Source organism: Zeugodacus cucurbitae, unplaced genomic scaffold (assembly GCF_028554725.1).
Source record: "Zeugodacus cucurbitae isolate PBARC_wt_2022May unplaced genomic scaffold, idZeuCucr1.2 ctg00000038.1, whole genome shotgun sequence".
Lineage (NCBI taxonomy): Eukaryota > Metazoa > Arthropoda > Insecta > Diptera > Tephritidae > Zeugodacus > Zeugodacus cucurbitae.
In genome coordinates this window covers 37501-45000 of record NW_026530839.1, presented here as the reverse complement: position 1 = coordinate 45000, position 7500 = coordinate 37501, and the positions used below count along the sequence as shown (strand labels likewise).

The 7500-nt window shown below is 29.1% G+C and overlaps 3 non-coding genes across 3 annotated transcripts in view; all 3 read right to left on the bottom strand.

The window, feature by feature from the left end:
• The window catches only part of LOC128923777 (large subunit ribosomal RNA), a 3984-nt gene extending 2686 nt beyond the window's left edge, over positions 1-1298 (bottom strand). Inside the window, exon 1 of the ribosomal RNA XR_008472508.1 lies at positions 1-1298. This exon is cut by the window's left edge and continues 2686 nt beyond it. This is a non-coding gene — a ribosomal RNA (large subunit ribosomal RNA).
• A 453-nt stretch (positions 1299-1751) lies between these two features.
• On the bottom strand, positions 1752-1930 carry LOC128923784 (5.8S ribosomal RNA). The gene has a single exon (XR_008472512.1). It is a non-coding gene; the product is annotated as a 5.8S ribosomal RNA (ribosomal RNA).
• A 509-nt stretch (positions 1931-2439) lies between these two features.
• Positions 2440-4429, bottom strand: LOC128923765 (small subunit ribosomal RNA). The gene has a single exon (XR_008472496.1). It is a non-coding gene; the product is annotated as a small subunit ribosomal RNA (ribosomal RNA).
• Between the last annotated feature and the right edge of the window lie 3071 nt (positions 4430-7500).

Genomic DNA, 7500 nt, shown 5'->3' with positions numbered 1-7500 from the left:
CAAGAAAGGTGAGGTTCTTACCCATTTAAAGTTTGAGAATAGGTTAAGGTCGTTTCGACCCTAAGGCCTCTAATCATTCGCTTTACCAGATAAGATTATTTTACATAATATTTAAATGCACCAGCTATCCTGAGGGAAACTTCGGAGGGAACCAGCTACTAGATGGTTCGATTGGTCTTTCGCCCCTATACTCAATTCTGACAATCGATTTGCACGTCAGAACTGTTTCGGTCTTCCATCAGGGTTTCCCCTGACTTCAACCTGATCAAGTATAGTTCACCATCTTTCGGGTCACAGCATATATGCTCAAGGTACGCTCCAGTTAGAGGTATAAATAATAATAAATTATCATTATACATAACTATATGGAACGCCCCGGGATTGAATTAATAGTAAAATATTTCACTAAAAATTAATCCCATTATATAAAAGTTAAGTTAATTTCGCCATTAGGTTTAATATAACCCAATGACTTGCACATATGTTAGACTCCTTGGTCCGTGTTTCAAGACGGGTCCCGAAGGTATCCTGAATCTTTCGCATTGTTAATCATATAAATGCATACAATTAATATTAAAATCAATGATAATAATATTATTGTAAAATTCAAAAGAATTTAAGCATTATATATGTAAAATCTATCAACACTTTATCAAATCATCAGTATTTATTCTATGTTAATAAGCTAAAAGCAAATTAATTTGAATAAACTTAACACCAATGATCTTTTGATAAATATTTTATTATGTTAATAGATTACAATGTCCTTATATGAAAAAAATGCACACTATTACTATAATATTATAAATATCACAGTTATAATGATGAATTTTTCATAATGGATATTCAGGTTCATCGGGCTTAACCTCTAAGCAGTTTCACGTACTATTTAACTCTCTATTCAGAGTTCTTTTCAACTTTCCCTCACGGTACTTGTTTACTATCGGTCTCATGGTTATATTTAGTTTTAGATGGAGTTTACCACCCACTTAGTGCTGCACTATCAAGCAACACGACTCTTTGGAAATATCTTTCTAGTAATCATTAACGTTATACGGGCCTGGCACCCTCTATGGGTAAATGGCCTCATTTAAGAAGGACTTAAATCGTTAATTTCTCATACTAGATATTAAGATATTCCATACACTGCATCTCACATTTGCCATATAGACAAAGTGACTTAGTGCTGAACTATTTTCTTTTCGCTCGCCGCTACTAAGAAAATCCTTGTTAGTTTCTTTTCCTCCCCTCATTAATATGCTTAAATTCAGGGGGTAGTCCCATATGAGTTGAGGTTGTATAAAAATATTTATATTTATTTTATATTTTAGCTTTTTGCTATTTTAAAGAAACATACATAATTATTTCTTAACACCAATATAATTTTCTTAATAATAAATATTCAATCTTTTCATCCCGTACTACTTACTTCATTATAACAACAATATTATTTTCTTGGTTTTTTACATTTAAGGCAATCCTAGAATAAAATAATATTTTATGCTAGACGTTCCTCTAAATGTATATATTATTTGAAATAATAATATTGAAATTTTATTGTTTTTGGGAATACTAAGATTCTTATTTATTATAAAATTTCGTTCAAATATGAGGTGTTCAAGAATATATTTTCTATATTTCTTTTTATGCTATTAATATTATGGATTGAAAAATACAATCCAGTAATATACCATGTGCTTAAATTCTTTTAATTGACTAAAAGAATAAGCAACTAATTTAGCATAGTCTTACAACCCTCAACCATATGTAGTCCAAGCAGCACTTTAAAATTAATTAAAGTACATAACAGCATGGACTGCAATATGCGTTCAAAATGTCGATGTTCATGTGTCCTGCAGTTCACACGATGACGCACAGTTAGCTGCGTTCTTCATCGACCCATGAGCCGAGTGATCCACCGCTTAGAGTGATAATTTTTTGTTTATTTTAATTTAACGTCAAGAGTTTTTAATTTATTGAAAGAATAACATTTCGTTTTCGTATATAATATATAAATTATTTTAAAACATCTTTCAATAAATTGTAATTTTCAACCCAAACATTTACAAGTTGCGCATGTCTTAGTCCAACAAAAACAGTAATTCCTTTTTTATTACATTTTATTTAATTTCTATATATTTTTAAGGAATTACACGTTAATGAGAACAAATTAACTTATCATTTATATTATTTTTATAAATAATAAGTACAACTATATATGTTTAAAGGTTTGTTGCGTTCAAATACAATGTATGCGATATAATTTTCATTATACTACAATACAAGGAGTAAAAAAAAAAAGAAAAAAAAGAAAAACATTCAAATAAATGAATGAAAAGAAAAAAAAGAAAATAATTTTTCTTTTTTATTCTTTTTTTGTTTGTTTGTTTGTTTGTTTGTTTGTTTGTTTTTTTATAATATTTACGGATAGGAACACAATAATGATCCTTCCGCAGGTTCACCTACGGAAACCTTGTTACGACTTTTACTTCCTCTAAATAATCAAGTTCGGTCAACTTTTGCGAAACAACCGTGAAACACAAGGCGTCACAGTGATCACGTCCGGAGACCTCACTAAATAATTCAATCGGTAGTAGCGACGGGCGGTGTGTACAAAGGGCAGGGACGTAATCAATGCGAGTTAATGACTCACACTTACTGGGAATTCCAAGTTCATGTGAACAGTTTCAGTTCACAATCCCAAGCATGAAAGTGGTTCAGCGGTTTACCCGGACCTCTCGGTCTAGGAAATACACGTTGATACTTTCATTGTAGCGCGCGTGCAGCCCAGGACATCTAAGGGCATCACAGACCTGTTATTGCTCAATCTCGTTACTGCTAGACGCAATTTGTCCATTTAAGAAGCTAGTGTCCTTATAATGGGACAAACCAACAGGTACGGCTCCACTTATATAAACACATTCAAACACTTGCACATTCAAGATGAACTCATGAATGAAGGCTATATAAGCTTCAACACCATAATCCTGAAAGCATCTATTTAATATATTTGAGTCTCGTTCGTTATCGGAATTAACCAGACAAATCACTCCACGAACTAAGAACGGCCATGCACCACCACCCATAGATTCGAGAAAGAGCTATCAATCTGTCTTACACGCTTATGTTCGGACCTGGTAAGTTTTCCCGTGTTGAGTCAAATTAAGCCGCAGGCTCCACTCCTGGTGGTGCCCTTCCGTCAATTCCTTTAAGTTTCAGCTTTGCAACCATACTTCCCCCGGAGCCCAAAAGCTTTGGTTTCCCGGGAAGCGACTGAGAGAGCCATAGTAGTAGCTACACCCAATTGCTAGCTGGCATCGTTTATGGTTAGAACTAGGGCGGTATCTGATCGCCTTCGAACCTCTAACTTTCGTTCTTGATTAATGAAAACATCTTTGGCAAATGCTTTCGCTTAAGTTAGTCTTACGACGGTCCAAGAATTTCACCTCTCGCGTCGTAATACTAATGCCCCCAAACTGCTTCTATTAATCATTACCTCTTGATCTAAAAACCAATGAAAGTAGAACAGAGGTCTTATTTCATTATTCCATGCACAAAATATTCAGGCATTTGGAGCCTGCTTTAAGCACTCTAATTTGTTCAAAGTAATTGTACCGGCCCACAACAACACTCGATGAAGAGCACTGAAGCAGGTTTAAATAGGAGGAATATATAAAAAATACATTGTATTAATTACATATAAGAACTCCACCGGTAATACGCTTGCATACATAAGGTAATGTACATACCACAATTATAGCTGTACTACCCGTATGAAGCACAAATTCAACTACGAACGTTTTAACCGCAACAACTTTAATATACGCTATTGGAGCTGGAATTACCGCGGCTGCTGGCACCAGACTTGCCCTCCAATAGGTCCTTGTTAAAGGATTTAAAGTGTACTCATTCCAATTACAGGGCCTCGGATATGAGTCCTGTATTGTTATTTTTCGTCACTACCTCCCCGAACTGGGAGTGGGTAATTTACGCGCCTGCTGCCTTCCTTAGATGTGGTAGCCGTTTCTCAGGCTCCCTCTCCGGAATCGAACCCTGATTCCCCGTTACCCGTTGCAACCATGGTAGTCCTAGATACTACCATCAAAAGTTGATAGGGCAGACATTTGAAAGATCTGTCGTCGGTACGAGACCATACGATCTGCAAGTTATCTAGAGTTCAACCAATATAACGATCTTACGATCGCTTGGTTTTAGCCTAATAAAAGCACACGTTCCAAAAGGTCCGTGTTTATTTTGCATGTATTAGCTCTAGAATTACCACAGTTATCCAAGTAACTGTTAACGATCTATGGAACCATAACTGATATAATGAGCCTTTTGCGGTTTCACTTTTAATTTGTTTGTACTTAGACATGCATGGCTTAATCTTTGAGACAAGCATATAACTACTGGCAGGATCAACCAGAATAATATTTTTTATTCATTTATATAATATTTTTTATACTATATAAATTTTTATAATGATATTTTCAATATTTGAAAATTAAGTACACGACATATACACAATGCAAAGGAGAACGAAATCGCGACAATAAATAATTATGAAATTTCTTCTACTATGGTCGGATTAAATAATTTACTTCATGTCATTTAAATTTCATATTATTGTATTATTTATTGCGGTCTTATTCGGACTTTGAGACTGTGTATCTTATCGTGAGAAAGAATTTTCGTTCTCTATACATATATAATATAATTATTAATGTAAGGACGATGTTTCTTCTTGTATTTGTTAAACTTTCAAATAATATCATTTTTTATACATTTTACTTTATTTCAATGCATATAGTGTATATATCTTTTTTTAAGAGTATATACGTTTTTCTTTTGATTTGAAATTAATAATTTCAATTCAATTATTTTTCATTTTATTTCATATATGATATGAAAGTATTCGAGCGTAATAATATAAATATTTAACTTTATTGAATTTTATTCTTTACCCACATATATTTTATGTGAATAGAAGAACAAACCCCAAAAAAAGTTAAATTAAAAAAAAAACGACTACATTATGTTAGGTATAGAAGAATAATCTCAATTAATAACATTTCATTATTAACAAAATTATTTCTATTTAAACCAACTGTAGCAAACCAGGAATAAATTTTTTTGCTCTCATTTATATATTACACTTAAATACTTTTATAAATATATGAAAATAATTTTCATATAAGTACTAAGTATGCAATTTCATACAAGTATTAAAATTTTCATACAAGTACTAATGTTGAAGTTTCATACAACATATATGTTTTCTGCCACGTACACCTCACCAACCGGAAATCGTATGGAGAAAATCTTTTTAACCATATAAAAGTTTTAAATTCATATATATACAAGTAATTTATATCATTTTCTATGAGCATTATGCTTATAAGAAATATTACAACATCAAAAATAGCTTAACATTTATTTTTTTTTTTAAATTTTTTGTACTTATATGAAAATTATTTAGTTGTATGAATTCATACACTTAGTACTTATATGAAAATTAGTATCTATATGAAAATTAATTAGTATTTATATGAAATTTATTAAGTATCTATATGAAAATTATTTAGTATTTATATGAAAATTATTTACTTGTATGAATTCATAAACTTAGTATCTATATGAAAATTATTTAGTATTTATATGAAAATTTTTTACTTGTATGAATTCATAAACTTAGTATCTATATGAAAATTATTTAGTATTTATATGAAAATTTTTAACTTGTATGAATTCATTAACTTAGTATCTATATGAAAATTATTTAGTATTTATATGAAAATTTTTAACTTGTATGAATTCATTAACTTAGTATCTATATGAAAATTATTTAGTATTTATATGAAAATTATTTACTTGTATGAATTCATAAACTTAGTATCTATATGAAAATTATTTAGTATTTATATGAAAATTTTTAACTTGTATGAATTCATTAACTTAGTATCTATATGAAAATTATTTAGTATTTATATGAAAATTTTTAACTTGTATGAATTCATTAACTTAGTATCTATATGAAAATTATTTAGTATTTATATGAAAATTTTTAACTTGTATGAATTCATTAACTTAGTATCTATATGAAAATTATTTAGTATTTATATGAAAATTATTTACTTGTATGAATTCATAAACTTAGTATCTATATGAAAATTATTTAGTATTTATATGAAAATTTTTTACTTGTATGAATTCATAAACTTAGTATCTATATGAAAATTATTTAGTATTTATATGAAAATTTTTAACTTGTATGAATTCATAAACTTAGTATCTATATGAAAATTATTTAGTATTTATATGAAAATTTTTTACTTGTATGAATTCATAAACTTAGTATCTATATGAAAATTATTTAGTATTTATATGAACATTTTTTACTTGTATGAATTCATAAACTTAGTATCTATATGAAAATTATTTAGTATTTATATGAAAATTTTTAACTTGTATGAATTCATTAACTTAGTATCTATATGAAAATTATTTAGTATTTATATGAAAATTTTTTACTTGTATGAATTCATAAACTTAGTATCTATATGAAAATTATTTAGTATTTATATGAAAATTTTTAACTTGTATGAATTCATTAACTTAGTATCTATATGAAAATTAATTAGTATTTATATGAAATTTATTAAGTATCTATATGAAAATTATTTAGTATTTATATGAAAATTATTTACTTGTATGAATTCATAAACTTAGTATCTATATGAAAATTATTTAGTATTTATATGAAAATTTTTTACTTGTATGAATTCATAAACTTAGTATCTATATGAAAATTATTTAGTATTTATATGAAAATTTTTAACTTGTATGAATTCATTAACTTAGTATCTATATGAAAATTATTTAGTATTTATATGAAAATTTTTAACTTGTATGAATTCATTAACTTAGTATCTATATGAAAATTATTTAGTATTTATATGAAAATTATTTACTTGTATGAATTCATAAACTTAGTATCTATATGAAAATTATTTAGTATTTATATGAAATTTTTTTACTTGTATGAACGTGGTTTCGGCGTTTTGGCTCTTTATATGGGGTTTCGGCTCTTCGCAAATAGGGACAGTAGGAATCTCCTGAATTCCTTTTTGCGCGTCACTAATAAGATGACGATGCATTTGGCTACGTAAATAAAATCATTTTTATGCCCGCCGTTTAACCAAATTTAGTTTTTTTTATATGCAAATATACGTTTTTTCGGCCTTTTGGCTCTTTATATGTGGTTTCGGCTCTTCGCAAATAGGGACAGTAGGAATCTCCTGAATTCCTTTTTGCGCGTCACTAATAAGATGACGATGCATTTGGCTACGTAAATAAAATCATTTTTATGCCCGCCGTTTAACCAAATTTAGTTTTTTTTATATGCAAATATACGTTTTTTCGGCCTTTTGGCTCTTTATATGTGGTTTCGGCTCTTCGCAAATAGGGACAGTAGGAATCTCCTGAATTCCTTTTTGCGCG